Source organism: Colius striatus, chromosome 3, assembly GCF_028858725.1.
Source record: "Colius striatus isolate bColStr4 chromosome 3, bColStr4.1.hap1, whole genome shotgun sequence".
Classification (NCBI taxonomy): Eukaryota; Metazoa; Chordata; class Aves; order Coliiformes; family Coliidae; genus Colius; species Colius striatus.
Genome location: NC_084761.1, coordinates 83692598 through 83719035, shown reverse-complemented (window position 1 = coordinate 83719035; position 26438 = coordinate 83692598). Strand labels below are relative to the sequence as shown.

At 41.2% G+C, this 26438-nt stretch overlaps 1 protein-coding gene across 2 annotated transcripts in view; it reads left to right on the top strand.

The window, feature by feature from the left end:
• The window catches only part of LOC104552306 (C1q and TNF related 7), a 121506-nt gene that overhangs the window by 9587 nt on the left and 85481 nt on the right, over positions 1–26438 (top strand). The window contains exon 1 of one of the 2 annotated variants that reach the window (XM_061993407.1): positions 5723–5892. The exons of the other annotated variant lie outside the window; for it this stretch is intronic. The gene's annotated coding sequence lies outside the window, so the exon portion shown is untranslated. Of the gene's footprint in view, positions 1–5722; positions 5893–26438 lie in introns of those variants that run through there. 2 annotated transcript variants of the gene reach the window in all.

The following is a 26438-nucleotide window of genomic DNA, read 5'->3' as shown; positions in this document are numbered from 1 at the left end:
GATACTGTTCCATATATTCATTAATGACCTTGATGAGGGAACAGAGGCACTGTCAGCAAGTTTGCTAAACTGAGAGAAGTGGCTGACACACCAGAAGACCATTCAGTACCATTCAGTGAGACCTGGACAGGCTGGAGGACTGGATGGGGAGAAATCTAATGAAATTCAACTAGGGTAAGTGTAGAGTCTTGCATCTGGGAAAGGATAACCCCGTGTACCAGTACAGGCTGGGGAATGAACTCTTAAGAGAATAGTGTAGGGGAAAGGGACCTGGGGGTGCTGGTGGACAGCAGGATGAGCATGAGCCAGCAATGTGCCTTCGTGGCCAAGAAGGCCAATGGCATCCTGGGGTGTATGAGAAGGGCTGTGGGCAGTAGGTCAAGAGAGGTTCTCCTCCCCCTCTGCTCTGCCTTCGTGAGACCACATCTGGAATATTGTGTCCAGTTCTGGGCCCCTCAGTTCAAGAAGGACAGGGAGCTGCTGGAGAGAGTTCAGCGCAGGGCCACAAAGATGATGGAGTGGAGCATCTCCCTTCTGATGAAAGGCTGAGGGAGCTGGGACTCTTTAGCTTGGAGGAAACTGAGGGGTGATCTCGTTAATGTTTACAAATACATAAAGGGCTGATGTCAGGAGGATGGAGCCAGGCTCTTCTCAATGATGTCCAATGATAGGACAAGGGGCAATGGATACAAGCAGGAACATAAGAGGTTCCAAAGAAAAAATTCTTCCCTGTGAGGGTGACAGAGCACTGGAACAGGCTGCCCAGATGGACTGTGGAGTCTCCTTCTCTGGAGACATTCAAAACCCACCTGGATCAGTTCCTGTGTGACCTACTCTAGGTGGTCCTGCTCTGGCAGGGGTATTGGACTAGATAATCTTTAGAGGTCCCTTTGAACCCTTAAGATTCTGTGATGTTGAAAGTAGATGAGCATCAGATTTTTGATGGGAAGTGACACAAGCTACTGAGAGAAAGCATGCTTTCTATTTCCGAGGGAGTTTATTTTGCCTTCTTATCTCTGATGAAGTAGCAGTAGTTGAACCGAGTTTTGCTTTTGGCTGAAGATACACACCACAATGGAAGACAGAATGTTCTGCCTTAAAGCATTTCCAGGCTTCATCTATGCTGTCTGACCTCTAAGAGGCAAGGCAGTTTATTAAAAAATCCTTCCTGACCCTTAAATGAAAGATCCTGCAGCTCCTCAAGTGCAGGTTCAGGACACTTTTCTCTGAGCTTGAGATTTGCTTTTGATGGGTTTTAATGGTATGTGTTGTTGCTGTTCCTAAATTATATAACTCAGTGAAGCATTCAAAAGCAAATGTTCAGCCCCAGCAAGTTATGGTAAAAGGCCTAAGGACAAGCTTTGATGTGGATATAAAGCCATGGTAGCTGTCAGGTCCTGAGTTATCTTCCAGTGTCACTTACATGACCAGAAAGGGAATGTATATGTTCTGCACATTTTTGAGACAGAACTTCAGCTGGTGTAAATTAATTATGTTGCCTTTGCAATGAATGCAGCAGTACCAATTTATACCAGCTCAAGATCTGGTCACTCAGATTTCAGTTCTGAGAGTTATATGGACGAGATATTGCACACTATGGATTTAAAAAGGAGATTTGCTCTTTACATATTAATGACATATTAAAATTAAAATAAATTAGACAGTAAAAAGCCAGGATTCTTCAATGTGAAATTTGAAGCATCAACATGAATTTGCAGCTCTCAAGTTCTTCCTCATTAATCACTAGCTCATATACTAGCTGAAACCACATGAACAAGTGCCATTAGCATCTCACCTTCAGTGAGATGTTGCTGCAATCCTGCTTTTGCTGGCTTGGCATGCCCGAGCATGTATGAAGCACAATGTCCAGGATGGGGGCTGGCAGTATGGGATATCCACATACAGATTGCAAAGAAGCTTAACTGGCTTACTCTAGGAAGAAGAACAAGTCTAGCATAGATCTGTGACTCGTACTATTTTCTTTTTGTTTTTCCCAGAATTAACACAGTGTTTCCTAGCTACTTGTCTTTTATATTTCTATTAGTGGGACCATGCATAAAACAACATTACTCACCAAAAGACAAATGTGAGTTCCAAGTGTGAGGACCATGCATAAAAGGCACCTATCTAACCATTTTCATTTTCATTCTCATTCTTGTTTTCAAGACAAGGTTATCTTGTCTTTAAATTCTCCCCAAGCACTGATCATGAACTGAATTTCAAGACAAAAATGTATTCCAGATGTCTCTAGTATATTTTTTCAGAGTTGTAATTTAAACAAGTTACAGCAACACTCACCTTCATGAAGGTTTTGATCACTATAATATGAATTATCACTGACAGCAGTGGGGATCATGAGGACCTTCCCTTGTTTCCAAAATCAGCTTTTATTAATTTGGATCCCATTCCAAATTGTCAGAAGAGTTGTGTTTTAAGGAGAGTCTTTCATTTGATGATCCCTGGTACAGCTGCCTGCCATATGTGCAGCAGCAGCATTGGCACTTTTTAACTTTTTCCCCCACTCTCATATTCAACACTGGAACCTATCACATAGCTGATGTCTTATAACTGCTGTATTATTTTGCCCCTTGTCTCAAAAAATCATCTGTAATAGCAGGGTGGCTTTTAATAACTAATAACTAACTAATAGCAGGAATGCACAAAGGGGTGACAGCAGGTAGAATGCCAGCCCTGAGAGAGGGCCACTCAACTTCTTACTCTGAAAAGCCTAGGCAAACTCTGACAAATAATGTCATCCTTGTGTCCTAGGTCCACATTTGTAAAATGAGCTATTACGTTTTGTCTTCCATGCCAAATAAATATAACAAAATGATTGGGTGATCAGGTATTGCGGTAACCAACAGTTTGTAATTAGTTGGGATTAGGGATACAAAATCCCTCAGGATCATAATCATTGAGTTAACTCCTTGCTCTTGGGGTAATGGAGGTCAGGTCTACTGTACGGGATAAACCTGAATAACTGAGTCATTGTGGTACATACTGCAGACAGCTGCCAGATGATTAGATCTGCTTTGAGCAGTCATTGAACAAAATGAACTCCAAAGGTCCCTTCCAACACAAATCACTCCTGCTATTCTCTTCTAATGTTGCACCTCCACAAATACTTCCTCTTGGAGCACCGGAGACCGTGGTGCACACCCTCAAGGCAGCACAGCGGGAGACAGCTTGCCTCCATCAAGGACAGAGCAACTAAGTCAATGATGGATTGAACTGGTTTGAGGCAGCTCGATGCCTACAGGGCCTACAACTCTATCAGGGAAAAAAAATAAAGGAAAAAGTATTTTAAAGGTTTTTATGTGGTAGATAGTGATATAGACTTCACCTGACAAGTCTCATACATTTCTGTTTGTGTTACAGCTTCTGGGGGCTCAGCCAAGTTCCTAGTTTCAGATACACAACTGCCATTGTAACTGTGACCCTTAGTTTGTGAACTGTTTTCTTAACTCATGGAAAGTCAGATCCCCAAGGCAGAAATAGAAGCAGCCTGTGGGTAATTAGCTGGTGCTCAAATTAGTGGCATGTTTCAAATGTCCCTACTGGAAACAAGAAGATTGGGTTTTCAGAAGTAAAGCCTGCATTCTACTTGCCTCAAAACACTTCACAAAGAAGCAAGTAATTGGTTCCAAGCAGTTTTTGAGGTTTAGTCTCTTGTAATTATGGAGAGCAAGCTAGATAGGATCCCAATACGCCTCACTCACAAAACTGCTGTCTGAAACCTGGGCATGTGCCAGCAGTCTTGTGTGCCAAGCCTTGCTCCTACAAACCAGGTCACAAGACCTCTGCATCATAAAGCAAGATTAAAATCAAAAAAATCCCAGCTATTTTCCAAAAATAGAAAAGTTGAACTGGGATAGAGGGAGAAAACATGTGCCTGCTGATGGCTTAGCAGAGAGGAGAAGGGCTGACAGGGCAGGTAACAAGAGGCTCACCCCAGAGCAGGACACGGTGCTGGGGAGTTCTGCACCCACCTACATAAATAAGCCCTGGGTATGAGACCTGAGCCCACTGGGGAGAAAGGTTTTTCAGTATCTGAAGAAAAATACTTGCATCCACACTATTTTTAAAACAGTAGATTTCAAATATGAACTTTAATTTTAATGGGAAAAAAACCCAGTGACAATACCTTGAAATTCAAGATACATATATATATGGTTTGATAGTGCCTCATACTTTGAAAATGTTAGTAGAGAAAGGAAAGGGAAAGACAGTATGACGAGATGAAAAGAGTCAAAATTACTTTATTGTAGTTAAAGTTTCAGTATTTGACAAAGGAAGTGGATCTAAATGGAATCTAAATCGAAACCGAGACTTCTCTCATTCAACACAGTGTTTCACTGTTACCAGTCAGCTACAACTGGGAGACACAATTGAATTACCAATACACAATTGTGAGGTCTTACATGTGTTTTATTGTCTTAATAAAATTGAAAATTAAAAAAAAAAGCATCAACAAAAGCTGAGCCAAAGTCTGAGGTTCAAGAAAAAGCTTGATAACACACATATAAAATGTGCAGGGGATTTTTGAAGTCCACTGTCACACAAGGGGAATAACACATTAGATATGAGATTATTTGATCATTCTTCACTAAAAAATATTATTTCCTTAAGCTAGAAATGCTTGTTAAAAGTTTTAAGGGCTTTTTTGTAAATGTTTCATAAAGCCAGGAATATTGCATTTACATTATTTACAAGATTTTAAAGTTTAATTTTATACTATAAGTTTGAGTCTCTTCTCTTTTGCAACTGAATATAAAGGAATGAATGAGGACTTTGATTTCTTTTCTTATCTCTTTGCTACTCCTTTTATTATGCTTAGAATATGGTATTTTTTTCATCCTTTCCATAAGATCTCTGTCCTCATTGTCTGGGAATCAAATAACTATATTTAAATTACTTTATTCTTGTAAACAGAATTTTATAGTGGAGGAGACAGCTGCTTTTTTTTTTTTTGGCTAAAACCTTCTATTTACCTATTTTATGATATCTCATTATCTTGCTTTTTCTATTTGTCACACTCTTTGTTCTGAGTGCTTGTTCCAAATGCTATGCTTCTTTTTCTGAAGTTTAGTAAGAAAGGAAAGAAAGAGAGCAAAAAAAAAGTAAACACAAAGATCTTTTGAAGGAAAAGCAAAAAAAAAAAAAAGGAATATCTGAAATCTATTTATTCTGCTTGCAGGCAATTCATTGCATTTCTGATATCCGAGATTCTAAACTTCAGTCTGGGTTACATTTCCTGGCTGAGATTCTCAGAAAACTGAGGTTTGAAATAGAAAGTCAGCAGTAACCTCATCTGGAACGCGAGGAACCTCAGCAGAGGGGACAGAGCTCAGAGTGCTGCCACTCGGGAGCTGTGAACTGAACTAGAGAAGCCCGACATCTTGTTTTATTTTTAAAGCACAAGAGCAAAATCAAAGCTGCGAACACCCATTGTGTTCCCACGTTGCTGTGCCTGTGCTAGAAGCACTGCTCGTGTACCCCACTGGTGTGGAGCAAGACATGCCACAGTTTCTGCGCTCCGATCGCTTACTCTTATGTTACTGCTCAAGTATGCATTCAGGAAAGAGCCAGCAGATATTGCAGATTTATTCTGGTTGTCGAGGTCAAGGTCTCCTTTTTTTTTTTTCTTTTTGATTCAGCTGAAAGAGAACTCTCCCCTCATAACAGCAGACAGGCTTTCTGCTTTGTAGTCTACTGTCAGTGAGCACCACTGACAAAAACACATGTGAGAGTGTTTTTAAAGGAAATCAATCTAGAGCACCGGTGAGCTATGTGCTGTCTCCAGTGCCAAAGTTAGGGAGCTTTCAGTAAAGCACAATATCTGCGTGCACTGTAATTCAGAGACTCCAGCTGCTGGAAGCTCTTGCAGGACATGTAAGTAAAGGGTTTATTTCATTGAAGCAAACTCTGTATATTCTCTTGCCTCATAAAAACTCTGAGATTATCTAAACTTGAGAATAACTTCCTAATACTAGTAAGATTGTTATCTTGTTGTTGCTTTCAATAATACATGTGTGTGTCAGTACAATAAATAAATAACTTACCTTTCTAGAGATGTTTTTTGGTCGTGAGCAGTGTAAGGAGCAGAAGCTATACACAGCTTGGGCAGGCTCCATTCACTTTTCCAATCACTGACTACTTCTGTTCTCCCTCTGTGATCAGCACAGAGGACTCTTTCATGTCTTCAGTTTCTTGTTACTCTGATTTCAAGCACAATGGGAAGCTGGCAGGAAAGTGCAAAACCTGTGCAAAGGAAATCCAAGAGCAAAAGGATAGTTTATAAAGCGGTGTCAGCAAACCCAAAAGCGGTGTGTTGCTCTGCGTTGAACTTGTGGTCTTGTAGGATTTTATACGCTTCATAGTGAGGTTTAAGAGCTCACAGATTATATAACTAAGAGCAACATTAAATGAAAGAATAAGTATTTAGATTACTTTATAAAATGCATCTTGATATTCATGCCCAGGTTAAGTTAATTACACTCTATATGGTTATTTAGAGTTTATTGCAGGGGAATCAGAGAATCGACTTTCTCTGAGCTTCACAATGTAATATAAGGTCATGAAATATTTCCGTGTTCTTTATGCAGTTCATGTATGTATTGGCATCAACAGCCCTAGCAAACAGACATTGAAATCACAAATTTGTCTTCTTTTCTGTGAGATGTTACCTGTGTTTTTGATAGCTGCCTATATGTAGATAGAGTGATACACAAACGGAAACTGGCTGTTGTGCCAGTAAGGTTGATTAGTACCACTGAATGAGTACCACAAGTGACATTAATCTGAGTTAGAAATTTCACGTTCTCAAGGTTTCCAGTATCTTCCTGCTCAGGGAGTCTCTAGCCCCCTTGCATTCCTTGCAGTTTTTCTGAAAGCATTTAATCTCTCTGACTTTGCATCTTCTACTTTTCTCACACTTTTTCCCAGTTCCAAATAACTTTTAGCAGGTCCTTCTCTCCAGATCCACATGTCTGAGAGGTGCAAACTCTGCCCTCTAAACTTCAGTGCCAGTAGAAATCTGGCATGACATACCCACAGGGCAATATCAACTTTGTTTATTACAGATACATCTCCACGTCTGATAACTGCCCCAAGGAGCTTACTACTTTTCCTAGTTCTCCTGTCGACCTTCATTTCAGTGACAAAGCAAGATCCACATGGGGAAAAGGGCATTGTGCACTAAGGGAGATGCCCACAGTTCACCTGTGTCCAGGGGATAGCCCTCAGGCTGTCAGACCCGGGTGCCAAAATACTCAGGAAGTTAATAGATATGTGGGGCTGTGGACCTGCAGCATGCTGTTCCCAGTGAAGCTGGGGTGTCACTTTCCTGAGTGAGAATGAGGAAAGGTTTTGTAGAAAGAAATTTGTAAAGTGGTAACAAGCATATTTTTAAATTGCATTGGAAGGAGCAAGTCAGAAATGTAGGGAATTGGTGCGAAAGTCAGATTCCTCTGCTGACGGAGGAAGGTGATGTTGCTTTTCAAGGGTGCTTGGAGAACGACAAAACATTTAGTTTTTCGGTACTGAAATGGGTAAGAGCTGAGGTAACTCTGCTTTTTCTCATTGCAACTCAACTTTCACATACCTAGCTGTTGTAACTGCACTCCAGGGAGAAAACAACAGTTTGTTATGTTTTTGGAATTTATGTATATTCATGTGTTCCATTAGTGTCTTGGCAATTGCTCTTCTGAGCTCTAAAGCTTTCTAAACCTTTCACATAGTCCTTCACTTTGAAGCAACAGATGTCTGTGATAAGCAGATGGTTATGGCTTTGAATTTGAACATCTTTAAATACTTTGTTGTGTATATTTCAAGGGGAGGAATGTACTCTGTCTTACTAGGAAGAGCTGATGCATTAAATGAAGAGTATCAATGTCTGGATGCTTGATGTCACTTCCTACTTTGCAAAGCAACAAAGCACACGTTTTTCAGGATTATTTGTTGTGGGATATTTTCACCCCATTACTCAATTTGTGTTTCCAAGTTAAAAACTACGAAATACACTAGCCTGGTGTGAGTTCAGTGAAAGCGAACAAGCAACAAAAAGAGTCAAAGGAGGTACTTGGTCTGTGAGTTGTGTTCTCACTCTAATATACACTGTGAGCAGGCAGAAATCTTCTTGCAGAATTTCCCAGAGGAAATAATGCAGTGCTGATGGAAATAACTGAGAAAAAAACCCACCCTTTTGATCTTTCTTATTCTAAAATTTATTTTTTTCAGGAGGTACAGCTATGAAATTCTATGAGCAAGGAATCTGAGAACATAAGATCTTAGAGCAGGAATAAATTTGGGAACACAAATGGAGAGAATAAATCTCAAAGAAGAAGATAACTCTCATTTTCTTCCAAGGAAAAGAAACCAGATAAACAGATTTCATATCGATGTTTTGCTATTTTATATTCATTTACTGTGCTGAAAACTATAGTTCTTTTCTCCCCCTCCACCTGACTTTCAGATTTGAAGAGTTTGCTTTTTTAAAAAAACATCTCTCAGCACAGCCTGTGACATGTCTGAACTGTTTAAGCTTGAATTAGTTAATCTTAAGAATGAATTATTGCACAAATTGTGAAAGGCTTTGTTAATTATAATGATATAAGATGTGTTATTGTGTGGACTCGGTGCTTACACAAGGCATTGGCCTGACTAGAAAGAAGAGAAACATTTCACTTCAAACAAGCTTTGGAGTTTTGCCTCCACCTTTGCAAGGAACTGGGCTGTTGAAGGATTTGTGATGCTGGAAAATTGCTAGAAGAGTACAGTGGTGATGCCAGAGATGCTCATTCCCTCGCTATTTCCCTCTCTCTCCATTCCCTATGGGAGCCTTTTCCTTTCACATTTCTTCAAGACAGAGAAACTCCTAATGTTAGCCTGTCCCAGAATACAGGTTTCCCTCTTTTTTTCCCTTCTAATCAGCCTCCCTGGTGTTCAGCCTTTCTGGAGAAGATGCAGCTTAGGGAAAGATCTTGATGGGGCTCGCACATCCCAGCATACTTGGTGGGCCAAACTACCTGCTCTTTTGACTTCAGTGGCTAATTACCATCTCTGTAGGTACCAGCAAAGTTGCCCACCTGTAAGCAAAGCAGGCAGGATGCTGACCCCTGTAGTCTGTTGCCCAAGGCTAATGACTGTTTTAATTACTTCCTATACATTTCATAGTGGCTTTCTGTCCCAGATGTCTTCTGGGAATAGTCATTATTCAAGACTACAACGGACTAAAAGAACAATTAGTTTGAACAAAGAGAGCAGATTCTTCAATTCCACTTTGAAATTCTGAAGATCTCTTATGTATCCAGTACTGTAGGGTTTAAAAGAAAAAGGGGAAAAAAAAGAAAAAAGGAAAATACCAAAAATTGTTGAAGGCTTCTATTTAATAATCTATTATTTGACAATATCAGATTTAGAAATCTACATACAAATGAGAAAGAGTTGTGAAAACTTATGATTGATGGGCTGTCTTTCTGACAATTCTAATTGTTTAAAAGCTGCAAACGTTCAAATACTTTGAAAACTACAGGTGGTACTCTGCTACCTGACAGTGAAGTAACTGAGAGAGGCACTCCTAAACAAATCTTTCAATGATATGAAGAGATTATATTCTGATGCATGCCAGACTTCACTTATATATATCTCAAGATCTGCCTCTCTCTGTGGAGCCCTACTGTCCATTACTGGTTATATATATATATATATATATTTCCTTGAATACCATTTCTTGGGCTCACAGATGTGAGGACTGAAGCAAGATTTGATGACTGCTGAACTGAGACCACATTATAAGTCTGAGAAGACACAGAAAACTGAAGGCTTTCTTTCAGAAAACTGAATTCTGGAAATATATGTTCATCCATGACTACCTGTGAATAAATGTGGGGTTTTTTTATCTGTAGGAAAATGAGCCTGCTGGAACAGGTATTGTTACCCTTAGTTATCAATAGGTGCTAGGTAATGCAACCCATCTTTTAATGACTGCCCATTTCTGAAGTTCAGTGAAGTAACTAACACATTTGATATCTCAAATGTAGTAGCAGGGCAGGAGGGGAGGGGGAAGAATGCAGTGTGGGAGTGGGTGTGGAATCTGCATATGTTCATATTCCAGAGGGAAATACTTCTGTTATACTTTTAAGGTTTCCTCTGTGGCTTTTAAGACGTTTCCTGAAATCTACAATTACATTTCTGTGACATCTGCATCCAGCTTTTTCTAAAATAACAGCAAAGCGGGTTTTGTGGTAATTAAAACAATTATTTCTTTGAACTTCATCTCCCACTTGCTGTAGCAAGTAGTTTCTGCCTTCAGAGGCTGTTGATTGATAGTTCACTGAGATGGCTCAGTATCTCAGCTATCTTGTCCCTTCGAGATCCTTGATAACAATGAGTAAAAATTCAATGCTCACCACAAACTGACTTTGGCAGTTTTGGCTAGTTCACATCCTTGGCAGCACTGAAAGCCTTTGGTGGAGCATGTGGGAAAAGGTGACAGGGCAGGGAGTCACATGAAAGCATTGGGAGAGATTGGGGGGGTTTTGTGGAAATGAGGAACCAAGTTCAGCATCATACAGTTGAAATAGCAAGGGCTCTGTCAGCACACCCTGATCACTGCCTCAGTGCATGAACAACTTCTCCCCTACCTGCACAGTGTTCCTTGCATCTACTCCCTCATGAGAAAAAGTCCAGACTAGGGAATCGTAGAGGATTACAAAAAGACTTCAAGGTTCAAGAGAGCAATAACACAAGTGTCTGAGCATTCCAAATGGGCGGGATGATTCACAGCTAGAAAGCTGAAGATTTGGACACTATGTGACCACGTTGGGTTGACCATATCATGGCTACTGTGTTCTACTCCCCAAAGAAAGTTCATGGCCATTCCTTGTTCAGGTAGGAAAATGTTCAGATTCCCTAGTCAGATTAAGCACTAATGGTCATAGAACAAGAGAGTCCATATACACTGGAAATTAAGGTATTATATCATTACAAATATTGACAGACACCACATTCTCATAGATTTTTGTTATCTCCAAATGAAGAGTCATTCTTATTTTATCTATACCTGCTTTTGAACATTATTTAAACTCCTATAGCTCAGAAGTCAGAGAGTCAGAGAAAAAACTTTTGGAGTTGCTGCTTGAATCAAAGTAGCAAGGAGACATAAAAGAACACAGTACCTGTAGGGTTTGACAGATGGCTTAAATACTCTGGGTTTTAAGAATAGGCATAGACTTAGCACCTGAGGGAAAGAGTCTTCCTCACGTTGGTCTCCCTGGCTGAAGAGAATGATAGCTTCAGGCAGACAGCATGCAGAGATGCTTGGATGAAGGTGTTGCCAAAGACCATCCAAGTAGTGAATCTATGCTGTGAATATCACACTTGAAATTAGTTGGCAACAGCTATGTCATCTTGATTTGCACGCTAATACAGATGATGCAATAAGGCTCTGGGGAGATGAATCCACAGATAGCTGGCAATAAAGTTTTTGGCTTTTATGAATCACTGAAATGTCAAAATTCTCAGGGGTATATTTCTCTAACTTTGCACCTTGCCTCTTAAATGACGAAACATCTCGCTGTGGCTGCATCTGTGATATCATCTCTTCAAGGAGAAAAGAATGTCACATTATTTCTTTCTGAAAACAGCAGGTGCAGAAACAGAGTTTGGGCCATTTTTCATACACATGAGCTACAACAAAAGTTTGCTCATTAACAGCCTTCTTTTTGAGAATAAGCCTGTGCCGTGGTTGAGAACAAGCTGTTTCAGGGCTTACTGGACCATTCCAGAAGAAAACAGTTCAAGGAGAAATGTGAAATGCTTTCTCATGAGATGAATGTTTTTTACAAGACAATCTCATGATAGAAGGTCTTAGAGCTCTGTGGCTGTTGCCAAGTGTGAAAGGACCCTGGGTTCTTGTAGACAAGGAATGAACACGAAGACGCAGAGGGTGGTGGTCACTGGTGGTCTCCCACCCTATAGCAGATAGTGCCATGTAGGTCTTTTGACATCTTTGTCCTTCTCAGTGCAGCCCTTTCTCACTCTGGTTTCTTCTCACAGAAGGAGATAAAAAATTTCATCCAGCATCTCCTCACTAACAGAATGCTTCAATGTAGGATTATATAAATTGTGTTGTGCTAACATTTATGGAAGTTATGACCACAATTCTGTGGTCAGGGTTGTGTGTATTTTGCACATATTGCTTTCACTGCAATGCTAACTTGTTGGACCTTCTTGTAATGGGATCTAAAGTTTTGTCTTTTTGGCCTGTGGTATTTTCCACATTATGAGTGCATTTCCCCTAAACTGACATGTGTGTTACATGTTGTTGCACTCCATCACTTTGCTAAGTCTTTGAGGGCTAAGTTTTCGTGCAGGTGCCTAATGTTCTTGAAGTTCATGCTCTAATGCAGACGGGATGGCTGGCTAATTTCTGCTTCAGATTACTTCTACCATCTTTTTTTCATCGCTGCCAGTGTTTTCTCTTACTTCCCTGGGGACACCAGATGCATCTAATGAGTCAGTTCCAGCTTCCAAGCTGAAACAGATCATGGACAGCAGCCATGTGTTGTTCAGATGCTTGCATGGGAGGGAGAGATCTTTTTCCGTTTTCTCTTGATGAACCAATTCGCTCAATAGGAACTTGGTTTAGATAAAATTGGCATTGCTTCCAGCCTTTGCTAACTTTCTTCGTAACTACAAGCTTTTACTACATTGTAAAAGTCGAGAGTTGCCTCAAAAGAAAATTGCTGCCTGGGACAGTGTATCTTGCTCCCAGCTTAAAAGATAGGACAGGAAAAGTGTTTAAACCTAGAATTCACTGGCTGTAGTTGGTGAAAAATAAGACAACAGCCAGAAACGTGCTTCTCTCCAATGTTGCATAAGTAGATATAATGTATAATGTACTGCAACATCACAGCAGGTCTCCCAAATTGAAAACAAAGAGGAATAAAAACTACCCTACCTTGGCTCTTAAATCCCTGAATGTGTTGTCTGTGTTGATTAGTTACTTTGATTTGTGCTTCCCTGCACAGCTCGTTTTTCGCTTTAATAAGAGTTCAGCTTGTAAATTGTCACTTGGATAGATAGTATTTGCACCAAACATTGTAATTAGGCTGGAGTGACGGAATATATTACATTGTTTGTTTTCCATTATGTTTATTCCAGATGGTTTTTGTCACTGACTCTTTTTCTGAGCCAGGCTGTTAATAAACATAGGATAAATCTAATGAATAAATTTGTTGCGCTCAGTATAGATGTGTGGTGGTAGCTGAGATGGGGTTATGGCACTAAGTAATAGGGTCTCATTAGAACTACAAAAATGTCAGTTCTTGCTCACATGAGAGGGAAACAGAGCTCATGCTATCCATGAGGGATTGAAGAAGGCATTTATGTGGAGGTTTTTCCTTTGAGACTTCCACACCAAAATTAAACAGAGGTTATGATGAGTTCACAGTTGTGGTGCTTTATTGCTTCTCTGGACAGGGGAAGTGTTTTACAATGAAGCTACAGAGTGAGTACCTGGGTCCAAGCTTTTCATCGCTGGAAAGCTCCTCTGTGCCCTTGAACAATCTGTTTTGGTCTTTGTCTCGGTTCCTGAATGAACACTTCTTTTCTTCTACATTATAACTGTGTTGTCTCTTCAAATAAAAGTTGGTCAAAGTCCCTGCCTAGGATGGAGATGAAAAAAAATATTTTGGAAAGAGAGCTGGAACATTTTGGAGAAAAGCATCCTATAGGGGATGGAGACACAAATTGTCCATCTGGCTCACATGGGTCCCCTAACAGCAGGTTGAGAAGCCCAGTGGGTGCTGTGAGCTGGGCAGCAGTGGGCCTCAGTCATGGTAGATTTGAGCATCTTTTCCTCTGCCAGCTTGGCTGCAATCCCCTCCTGCCCTCACCTGTTGCACTGGTGTCATCAGTTTGGAGGGGAGAAGGGAAGAGCTTTTCCCCTTATGAAATGGCAGAGCATTTTCTTCTATGTGTTGTTTCTAGCCAAGTCCTGAAACTGGTAGCGAAGGATCTTCCTCTTCAGCATGGCGTTACTTTCAAACCAGCAAGCTGGGCTGACAAAGAAGGCACAATGACTGGTATTAGCAATCATGACACATATTACCAACCATGTACCTCTTATGTGCTCCTTTCAGAGATATACCACCTAAGCTGCAGCTCGAGAAGTAAGATGAAACACTTCTGTTGGCTGGCATTTGTAAAGCTTTCTTGAAACAGAAGTGGAAAAGGAAGGGAGAGGACAAGTAAGAGATGTGAAAGCAATCATTCAAGAAGGCCCCAAAGGAATGATGAGCTGAGAAGGGCAGAGAGGGCACAGCTGTTTTGGTGACTGAGGTATATGACAATGAGCGTGCAGGCAGTACCCATAGCCCTGGCTATTGTGCCTGGCCAGGCTGTGAGCATGAAAGTGTTAACCCTTCTGGAACTGGTACAGGACATTCCAGTGCTTGGATTCATGCAGTAAAAATAAACCTCGTGCAAGGCACATTGCCTATGGGGTTTATGCTCTGCTTTTTTGATTCAATCATTTAGGAATGCAAAGCCCTTCTATCAGGTCTGGGCTGAACTGTCACTGAAGGTGGAGCAGATCTGTGGTAATGAAGTTACACAGGTCCATGTCTGCCTGCAGCTATTGTTATAGGGCCTGATTCACCTCTGGACTGTGCTGTAGCATCATTTTTGGAAGACTGAGGACAAAATGCTTACCCTCCTGGGAGTCTTAGCCACCATACTCCTCCTAGGCAACATCACGTGTCCACTCGCATGGCAGGGCAATGATGAGTCTCTCCCACAGAGGCTGAGTGTTTGCTGGGAAACAATATAAGTGAACAGCATGTACATCAAATTCCTGTGTGCTTATTTTGGAGGGTAGAGGAAGAGTTTAGTCATTCCCAGCCAGTTCACTCTGTAAAGTGCAGCAAGGTGCAAGCTGGACAAAGCACTCCCAAGAAGGAAGCTGCTCTGGGTTTTTATCCTGTAGTGGCCAGGATAGCACTTGGTCTTTGTATTTTTGAACCATAGTTCCTGCCTCTGCCACTTTAATCTTTTTTTACCCCAGCTGCCCACACCTGTGGGCCTCTAGTGGGAGTTTTCAGTCATTTCACATCTTTATCATCCTCTTTACTTTCCAGCAGCCAGTGATCAGATACTCTTATGTCATATTCCTCATCCTCAGGTGTTCCTTTGGGTGATAAGTGGTTCCTGACTTCACAGTTTTGCCTGCTCTGCTTCCCAGACCCCTGAGCTTGACTTTTCTTGGAACACGGGATCCTCTGGCTGGCAGTACTTTGCAATTCTCTTAGGCAGAGGGAAAAACCATTGTGGTGTTATTTTTCCTCCTATTAACAAGTGGAGAACATGTGGTCAGCATGATTGATTTATTTATCAGTAGTTCCTAAACAAGGGAATGGAAGAGAGAGTCAAGGAACATTGGACCAATTTCTATTTGGTTACTCACTGGAAAACTGGAAATGACCATAGTGTAGTCTGATCACTTACTCTGGATTTACTTAAGTGCAAAAAAGAACATAATTTAGTTCCCTGATTTGATATCACACTCCAATGGACATGGACAATACATGCAGTGCATTAAAACCTATCTGAGCTTATTAGACTCTCTTATTGACACTCTCTTATTGAGAGTCTGATAATAATGATATTTACTGGGGATTACTTAAAAAGGCATTTTCTTTCTTCCCTTCTTACTTCCACCCTCCATCTTTTGGTCTTCTGCTATTGTCACTATAGTCACTGAGCACTTCAGCTATAAAAATTAGCAGCAATTACAGTCTTTGGTGAACTTTGTGAAGTACTTGTCACTTCTCATTGTATGTGTCATAATATTTAGTTGTCAGCCTAGATTTTCTTAGTCTTGTCTTTTTAACTCCAGAATTCACTACTATGTTTGAAAATATTTCATGCAGTCTTTTGAAGGAAAAATATATAACACCCAATAATTATGTTGTGAACCAAAATTTGGTTTATCTTCCGTATCCAAAAAATTCTGGCCTGTTATAAGATATCTTGACAATAATTATTTGTTCTCTGCATTGGCTTTGTTAACACCATTCAGGGTGATAGTTAACAATTGCTAATGAACTGTTTTATGTAAAGATCAGTTGCATAGTAACTTTTGCAGCAAACTCAAATAGAAAAAATGTTCTAGTTCTATTATTAGGCTTTACCCAATTCTACTCATGCCATTAAAGATGCTTCTGAAAATAACGCACGTCTGATCCAAGTCAGCTTCTCTGCTTATAGCTTGTGTAATCCTATAAAGCCAGTGCACAGGCCTGACTTGATTCATGCCACTGCTCCCACAAACGATGCGCTCCAACACAGGCAACATACTTGAAGCTGACAACCCTTTCACAAAAACACAAATTAGAAGGAGAGGAAAAATGCCTGTGCATTCAGTCAGAAGTAGAAAGCAGAAGAATGACACTAGAGCAGGAGTCCACAGAACTAAAGGTAACAGGAGCTGTACCTTGCACTGATAATTTCTTGAGCCTTCTCCATTTATCTTCATCTCTGTGGCATGCTAATGTGTTAGCCTTACAGGGTAGCACACTGCCAGAGCATTGCAATGTTACACTCAATGCCAGATGCTAAAAAAGCTTCTTGAAATACTACTAAATAAGGTATTGTGCATGTTCTACATGGGGAAAAATAAGTAAATTCCCTGAGCAGTAAGAATAAGGGAATCTCTTAAATCTATTGGCCATTTGTTAAATGCTTGTACTTCTTTATGGTGTTTTTCTTCCCTTTCATTTAATTCTCCAACTTTCAATCTCAGTCTGATCCTTTTTGTAAAAACTGAAATAATCTTTAATTTGCTATTGCTTTATTATGGTTCAAGATTCATGTCAATCCATCTAAAGGAGTAACAGTATACCAAGCTGTTGTTACAAAAAAGATACTAGGTGCTAAAAGTTAGGACTCTTACTGGGCATATTATTATATTGCCTACATAAGGGGTTTATTTTCAGGATCATAAAACACTTTCTGCAGGTTGCCATGATGATTCTGCCTTACACAGTCTCTGGCCAGGACAACAGTACTGTACTCAGTGATGTGGGTAAGCCCTGGCTGTGTGGGAGGACTCATCATGAGTCCCAAAGGATTATGATCACAACACTAGCGTTCAAAGCTGAAACACAAGTGACTTTTTTCCATAGCAGCATATTCAACACTAGGGATAACTATATGGCTGCACGCCCATATCACATCATCTCACAGCCCATGCCTGAGGTGACAGTGCAATAGCCCTCAGAGTAGCATCAGTCTGCTCTTCACAGAATCACAGAATGGTGGGAATTAAAAGCGACATCTAGAGATCATCTAGTCCAATCCCCTGCTAAGGCAGGTTAACCTCATTCAGGTCACACAGGAACTTGTCCAGGTGGGTTTTGAAAACCTCCAGAGAAGATTCCAAACACCTCCCTGGGCAGCCTGTGCCAGGGCTCCCTCACCCTCACAGGAAAGATTTTCCTTTTATTCAAGAGTTCAATTCATAACTGCCTGTGTTCCAGCTTGTGCCCATTACTCCTTGTCTGTCACTGGGCACTACAGAAAAAAGACTGGTCCCATCATCTCGACATCTGGTCTTTAAGTATTTATAAGCATTGATAAGGTGCCCCCTCCATCTTCTCTTATTGAGGCTAAACAGCCCCAGGTCTCACAGTCTTCCCTTGTAAACCTTTCCTTTCTGCCTTCCGTCCATCTCCTCCATCACAGCAGTCTCCAAGAGAAGAGCCAAGGGCCTTCTCACCACTCACATGGTGTATGAATGCAGTAGAGCTGGCCCTGCTGGGATTTACAGGTTCTACAGCACATGCTGGGACTACTCATCCTGCACGTACACAGCAGGTACATGGCTATGTGGGACAGGCACTGTCACACAGCCTCTCCCCTGTGAGGGTGATGCATCACAGCAGTGATGCCCAAGCACAGGGACGGCACAGCCACAGCAGAATGAGGAATCAAGCCCATCAAACATCTCAGTGAGTTTCTGGTCCATGTGAAGGACTCCTGGGCACTGCCGAGTTTGTGCAATGCTTGCTGCCACCTGGAAGCAGCAAGACTTCCGAGAGAGTAGTTGAACCTGAACTCAACCTTTGTACAAACCATTTTCTACGCATCTTCTATCTACTACATTAGCTCTCCCATAGGCTGCCAAGATCACTTTATTTTCTGTTTAAAATCTTAAATGGAAACTGAAAACTGTCCAACATCATCACTGAAATGTGAAGTGGAGACAAGCGGAAAACCTAAATTTATTGCTGGAAAAACAAAGCTGATACTCTTGTGAGTGGCTGGAAATCAGTTTGGCACTGCATTTACAGTACTTCAGTGTCTTATTTTTGTGATAAAAATTGTTTTTCTCAACTTTCTTCAAGGCCAATCAGTGATCATTTGTTTTGTTGGGTGTGTTTTGGTCTGACAGTTTTCATGTCTCTCTCATTCAGAGTCTGATCCCTCGATTTGCTAAAAGACAGCTGATAATACTCAGTTTCAGATAAACCAAAAATTATGTTTATGCCATAAATACCCTCTGTGATTATGGGAAGACATACAGTCAGTCTCTTTTTATTGGCAGTGAAAACAGAGCATAAAGCACGCTTGAATATCATTGTTCATTGTTGCAATATTGTTTTCTCAGAGACATCATGCCAAATTTTTTCAGCACTGTCCTTATCTGAACCTTTAAACTCTTTCCTCCTAAATGATGAAACATAGTTCCCGATATACCCTGTAAAATCCTCTGTCTCTCCTTGGGGTATTCATATCTGCCATGCTCCATAAAGAGTAAAAAGAAATGCGTCATCTCGTGACCACAGTAGTCATACCAATTGCTGTGATGAGACTTTCCTAGTCACTAATAGTTCACCATGGTTTCCTTATCCATTTCACTTAGCAGCTAACAACGATTAGAAAAATCTTCTTTTATGGTCTGGCAATATCAGAAGCCATTATAATCAGGTTGCATATTTCAGTGGTAAAATCACCAAAGATCTTGATCCTGAGGATGGACAGAGACGTCACTCTGCACAGCAGCTGCAAAGCACTCCAAGGAACTTGGAGGTTTAATTACAAATAAGTGATTGAACCAAAGACTGTACCAAAGCATCAGATTTGAACTGAAAGTTGTCCTCAGCCGAGGGAAGCTGGACTGCGGGTGGGGGTCAGGCCACACAAGCCACCATCCATCAGGCTGTTTCTGTAATTCAGAAGGGTTTTGCAGAGCAGCAGGCAGGCTGTTTTCACTCACCATGAAATTTCCATAACGAATTACACTGCAAATGGAACAAAAAAAATGTTACTACATTTTTTCCAGTGGTTTTATTATTTTTTTTTCAGCACCATTCAGCAACATTTCCTTCAGTATGGTCTGAATTTATCCACACTCCATCATCTTATTCTAACCACCACAGTGGCAAGCAACAGATGGATAGTGCAGGATGGACAGAGCAGAAGAGCTCTTCCTTACAAGTAGCTTTTGTGAGTCATTACTATTTTTCTTCTCACATTTGTGTTTTGTATTAATTAACTCCTCTGACACCACTACAAGGCAGGAAATCGGCCTTCATGTGGAAACAGAGGAATGAAGCAGATTATGGAATTTGCCCAAAGCTGCAAGAGACCAAGGATCATTATCAGAAACAAGATGAGAGTTGATGACTTGTCTTAGCTCCTGGTCCTGCAACACAATTAGTAGGGCATCCTCCCTTCCCCTCATCTGCTGTGCTATCCTCCACCTGAGAATGGCACTGACTTCCACAGTGCTTGCTCTTGGAAGCTGAATTTTGCTGCTAAGGTTAATTTCCACTCAATAAGATGACTCCTGCTGATACATTTTTTCATCTAAGACAAACATTAAAATATGCCTTTGCTTAAAAGCGACGTATGAATCCCTTTTAACTGCATCACCATCCCGACACTTTCCCGGGAACAAGCTGGTGCCTGCAACAGCATTTTTTGTGCCATCTAGTGGTCATAGAAAATGGAATGCCAAGCTCAAACCCAGCGTGCCACCCAGCAAAACTGCCACAGCAAATCTCTCTCCTACTCTGATTAGAGCTGGCTGTGTCTCTTTTTGTTTTGCTGCTCCTCTTGCCAGTCTTTCTCTTGGATGACTGAGCCATGCTGCTAAAACTCTGGAAAGCTGCAGTGAGAAGTGGCCCGAAACCAGAGTCAAGTAAATGGACATTGTCAGGAGCACCCTCAGCTTACATAAATGCTGTGTTTCTGTGGAATAGGGAACACAGTTTCTTCCCTGCTTGGAGAGCATGGAGGAAACTGTGGGGAATGATGGAACAACTGATAAATAATAATAGCTTATATACACAAAAGATGAGTCATTTGTTTCCTGAGGAGATGGACACACTGGACACACTCGGGTGCCATGTGGAATGGAGCTGGCTGCTCTGCTGGGCTGACCACCTGGACAAGGAATGCATGGGCAGGACCTTGGGCATGGAGCTTGAACCTGGGGTTATTTGCAACCACAGTTCTAATTTACTTCTCAAAAAATACAGATGGGAACTATCCTCTGCTTGTAACCGTGATCGTTAGAAGTGCAATCAAAAGGAAAGGGCAGGAAGAAAGGACTGCCTTAGGTATGCTTAATTAAAAACTGGCTTGGAGAGCTAAGAAAAGCCAGATAGCACCATCAGCAACAGTGGCATTCTTCCTGCTCTTCAGTGGAAATAGCATGGTTTGCCTTCTTTATTAATAAGCAACTGTTGAACAATGGGAAGAAATCATAAATTTAGCATGCTTGAAAAAATGTCAGTACAATAGCTAAGCTCATGGCTACATAGATGTTTTTGTAAAGCATTTAAAGTGCTTTTAAGCTAAGACATTTTAACTGGGAATGTTCCTAAGAATGAATATGAGAGTTCCTAGTACAAGCAGAGTTTAAAATACAAAAGACATGTTAATTTTTCACAGTTGACCTTAATGTTACATAGAGAGTTTAATACTGTCTGCTGAGAAAGTTTTGGCCAAGTGAAGCTAGCAGGTCACCAGACTTGGTCAACATTGTGTCACACTTTGTCTGTACACACACTAACACATTTGGTTAAAATATAATAGCTTGACAAGAAAAGCTTCTTTGTTTGGACTGGACTGCCTTTGATAATTCTTTGCCAGCCCCTGTGGCTCTAGCTCAAGCTGATGCCAGGGCCTTGGTAAATGAGCAGCCCAAAGAGGTTGAGTCCCTCACCACTCTCCAGCTCCATGCCCAGATGTCACCCCTCATGGTTTCAGCATCAGGACAGGTTTCAGCTCTCACTCCAGAACAGGAGAGCTGCAAACTATTGTGTTTGCAGGATAACTGGCCTCCTTCAGATCCAGTCGTCCCAATCCAAGCTTGTTCCCAGTTCTCCCACTGCCCCTTGGGCAATTAGGGCCCCCATTCCTCTTCAGACACAAGACAGAGCAAACAAGAGCCCTCTTATTCTCACTGTATAGTCTAACTTCATTTATTTTTAATGAAAGGAGCCAGGAGACACACTTTGGAGCACTCACCAGAGCTGATGCTGTGCCAGGCTGGCCAGAGTGGACATACAGGCGGTGACCTCTGTCACCACCTGAGATGCATGTCTGCCCCCTGTTTAAGCTAACGAGGATCTGGGATGACTGTGCCAGCAGAGCTGTGAGGGCAAAAACCTCCAGCGGTGTGTCTTGTAATCTTCATCTGGCACAGCTCTCTACAAAATGAACATCTGTCCGCAGCCTAAAGATATGTTTCAAAATGGATTTAATTAGCATAGTGCAAGCACCCATCTGGACACTTTTAGTGCTTTGGCTCCCATTCACCTAGCAAACAACAGCAGTGGAGAAAGAATGTTTTCACCTGCCTCAAGTGCAAAGTGGTCAGAAGGAAAGGAGTATGTATCAACCACGTTTACATCTTAAACCCTCAATATATATAGCTGGTGAATTCTGATGAAGTGCATTACAAATCTGCCACTCACTGAGATCTTCTGTTCAAGGCGACTACAGCCACAAACAGACAACAGAAGGAATATGTGCCTGCAGACATGCAAAGCTCAGAGTTACAGCTGAAATGGCTGATTTCAGTGGGTCTGGAGTGTAGAAACAGTTTACACTGCACTGTGCCTCGGTCAGCCATTTACTATATGGGAACCTTTCCCTTTTGGCTCGTTATGTTCCCTTACACCATGGTATGGGACAGCAAGTATGTAGATGCTCCCCATATGATTTAATGCGGTGTTGGATGGGTTAAACAGCCTATGGAAGTGGCTAATCAGTGGAGAAAGGGAGCCACAGCAAAAGAGCAGTAATAAACTGCAGAGGGATAGTCACATTTTAAATTGGTGCACGCATTTCTGCAGCAAGAGCATGACTATATCCTTAGTTTATATAAGTCCTTCTTGCAGCTTGGGCCAAATAAAAATAAAATGGTTGATTCTAGATCAATTAAGGCATCCACTGAGGATCTGGCATTTATTTAACTGAATTATTTGAAGATAAACCAATGCAGGTTTGAGCATGAATGTCAGTATATAATACAGCTTAAAAGAAAAAAAATCACCTATGACAACTGCAAGCATCATCACTTTTTCAGCACCATTTGGAGGCTGCAGATAAGCCAGATCTCTAATAGATTTTTTTCTAAATTCTTAATAAAAACCTACAATTTAAATTACTTTTAATCTACCTTGTGCTTACTATCTATTGTTAAAGTCCTTTTTAAGAAAAGCAATTGGAATTTTAACTAGTTACAGATGGTAGAGATAAAATTGGTCTTTACAAACCTGTGTTCAAAATAGGACTTTCAGGGAAAGTACTGTTTATGTTTGCTAATGCTATCCAGGCTGCTTATTTGTAAACAGAAGTCAAAGGTTTATAAGCTCTAGCCTGCAGTAAAAGTAAATCAGAATGAGAGAAGATGATGAGTGTTACAATCCTCCAATACGCTGGAGCTGCTTTATCCTACAGAGACAGGCCACAGCAAGGGGCAAGCAATGAGCAGAAGGGAACAGATGCTCTTCACAAAATCTCTGTTGTCATTATGGAGAGAATAGTATTGGTAACTCATCATTCAGATTGGACTTCACATTCCCTTGGCCTTTTTCTGGCATTCAGAGTAATCAGGATGGTAAACAAGAATGTACATGGGCAGACAGGGAGAGACCTTAGGGCTCCTCCGACATCTGCTGTTTCTGGGAGGTGTTACAAGTTCATGGGAGAGACATCCAACAAAGCCTCCATCTGCCTTCTCCTGCTGTGGGTTTTAGCTGCTGTTGTAGGTGAGAAGGTTGAGGAGCCTTGGCCACACCCTGCTGCTCCTTGAACAAACCTGTCCTTTACCTGCTCTTGGAACGCAGATGTTCTTCCAGATGAGAGCACAAACCATTTTGCTTATCACAGAGAGACTCACACAACTTCCTGCTTTATTCGCTGCCTAGATTCCTTTTCCTTCAGAGATGGGAAAACGAAGCCGCACAAAACCCAAGAGCTACCGACCATTTGTCATTTGGAAAAGGCAGCAGCATTTCCATGTGATTGCTACACACAGCAGGTCTCAGCTGCCTGTCTGCCTCCAGGTCTCTGTGCTTTTGGGCTCAGAAAGAGTTGCAGAAGGCCTGTCTCTCCCTGGGCGTCCCTGTGGCACCTGCTGACAAGGCAGAATTAAGAAAACTTTAAAAAAAAGCATAAAAAAAAGAGAAATCCCACAGCTTAGAGACGAAACTCCAAAACAGAACAATCTCTTCACTTAATGGGATCCTTTTTTTTGCCAAAGCCACAATGTGTGCTGGTAGACAATGACTCATAGGGGGGTTGGACTAGATGATCTTTAAAGGTCTCTTCCAACCCCTACCATTCTATGATTCTATTATTCTATGATTATTGTCCTTTCTCCACAGCTGAGAGAGGAGGCTGTTTTGGCTGTGATTACTTCTGCACAGTGGCACCACCTGCACAGCATCTCTGTTTCTGGGGTTTGAAAGAGAGGACTTGTCTTTGGACACCTCCAAATGAGGTGGGCAGCAGCAGTTCATGGGGGCTTAGGGCTATATCCTACACTCCTTGACCTTCCAACAGGTCTTTCTTCTGCAACTAGGCATAGTGCATCTTTGTCGTGGTTTCAAGATAGGCCTCAAACAGAGAGAAGTGCCTCTGATATTCAGGCTCACCACAGCTTGACCATTAACTTCTGATAGGAAAAACAAGTTCCACATCTGAGATTTCAATTTAAGGACTTTTCTCACTCATCTTTCAACTCAACTAGCTGCAGCATCATGCAGGGGAGACAAGCCTTGGCACTGCCACCTCCCTGCCATCACGCTGCTCTCCGGACAGACGCTCCTTTCTCTCTGTCCTATACAGACACAGTAGTAATCTGTAGGGATGTACAGAGGTACACCAGGATGGCCCTGGCTGCCCCCAGGCTTCACATGCTGCTGCATCTCTCCTTCCCCCTCATCTCCAGCCTCAGTGTCTGGCAGCTAAGGGAAAACACAAAGGAATCCATATCCCAATAGACAGGGAACAAAGGGGGAAAGGGTCTTTTCCCCATATGCCTGTTGGGAGCAGGACAGATTTTGACCTTTGAGCTCCCAGTGCTGGGAGGAGAGTTCAGTGCTGTCAGGAGCACAGCAAGGAGAGAGGAGCTCTGTGATGGCAGGCACAGGAGGAGGAGGAGGAGAAGGAGGAAGAAAAGGGGAAGGAGGAGGAAGAGCAGAGCCACTTGAACAAGGAATGGCAAATGTCATCACTCCACAACCCAGTCAGCATTGTGGCCATGAGGACATGCAGTGGCAGTGACTCTGCTGTGTTCAGCTGGCTACTCATGGAGAGCAAAGCAAGAGTCTGTATAATCTGACATTCTGTGGTTAGGTAAATAAACAGACTTGATTTTGAATAATAATGAGACACATCTGTATTAAGGAACCATGATTGTTTTGTTAAAAGTGTGCCAACAAAAGCAGTATTTCATAGAGTATCTGGAAGACTGTCAGCTGTTTGTAGCAAATACATGAGAATTTATGCAGCTCTGAGAAATTCAAACTGTTTGGGGTTTTTTCTATAAAAGCCACTGATGTCTCCTGGAAAATATTATATTAACTTTTTACTACCATTCCTGGCTTTCAAGTCTAGCAGGATAATGACTGCTACAGTGTCCCATGTTGTACACCTTTCACAGAGGTGAGATAACACAATCTCAGGCAATTGCATTTCTGTTAGAGATTATAGGATTGTGCTGATTTGAGAACAAAACATAAAAACTACTTGTGTGTCATTCAGAATCTTGCTTACTAATGTTAACACACCAAAGGAAAAGGGTAGATGGTGCTTACAATTTGGTGGACCACACAACCACTAAAATATTTAATTGAAAATTAAAAATATTCAACAAAGAAATATTTGTGGCAATCACAAGAAGTCCAAAGTTACTGCTTTTCTGAGAAAGATAGCATACTAAGGAGTAGATTAATCACTCTCTCTTATAATGCAAGAAAGAGGAGGAATCAAATGAAATTATTTGAGGTTTAAGAGAGGCAAATGTTTTTTGGGCATAATTAATCCCATAAATGTACCAATGTAGAAAGTTGTGGAAAGACTGAGTTTAAGCTCTTTCCAAGTTTGTAAGTAAGGAGTCCAACAAGGCTGACAACAAAGCATAGACTCCTATTTCCAGTTCAGAAGACCTCAGTTTCAGAGCACAGGAAGAAGGAAGATAACCTCCTAATGACTATTGCTGCACACTTCTCACATCTTCAGGAAAACAGCAAGAGCCTGATACAGGACACAGCCAGGGAGTGAGAGTACAGGGCTAGAAGGGCTTTGGATCATGTTTACCACAGTCATTCATCTCAAAACAAAGACATAATGAAATGAATGTTATGGATGATTTCATAATTGCCCCAAGAGAACAGACTGGGACACCAATTAATTTTGTGGAGAAGGAACAGCAGTGGTTTATGAACTTCCACAGTTTCTTGCATTAACAAAATAAGCAGAATAGATAAAAAATATGAGAGAAGCTGTGATAATAAAATTGTCTCCAAATGAAGTGTTTTGATAGTCTCTCCCATGAGCTGTTAAATTTAGAAAACTTTTAACTTTGCATTGTGTTTACATATCTAATGCACATACAAGACATTTAAACTTTCCCAAAGAGTGAGGGAAAACAGAAGTCTCATAAGAAAACACAGCAACTGACAAACAGAAAAGGAGAATTCTAAGCAGGAAAGATGTGACATTTGAACATAGGAGAGTTTTCAATTGCAATTATCTTGTTCAAGACATAATGTGTATTTTCAGCAATATCAAACATCAAAATAGAACTTTCTTCACTGCCTCATGAATATACTTATCACAATGACAAAAACAACACCACAGCTTATTACATGCCAGCTTACTGTTTATCAACTAGAAGCAAATCTAAGTACATC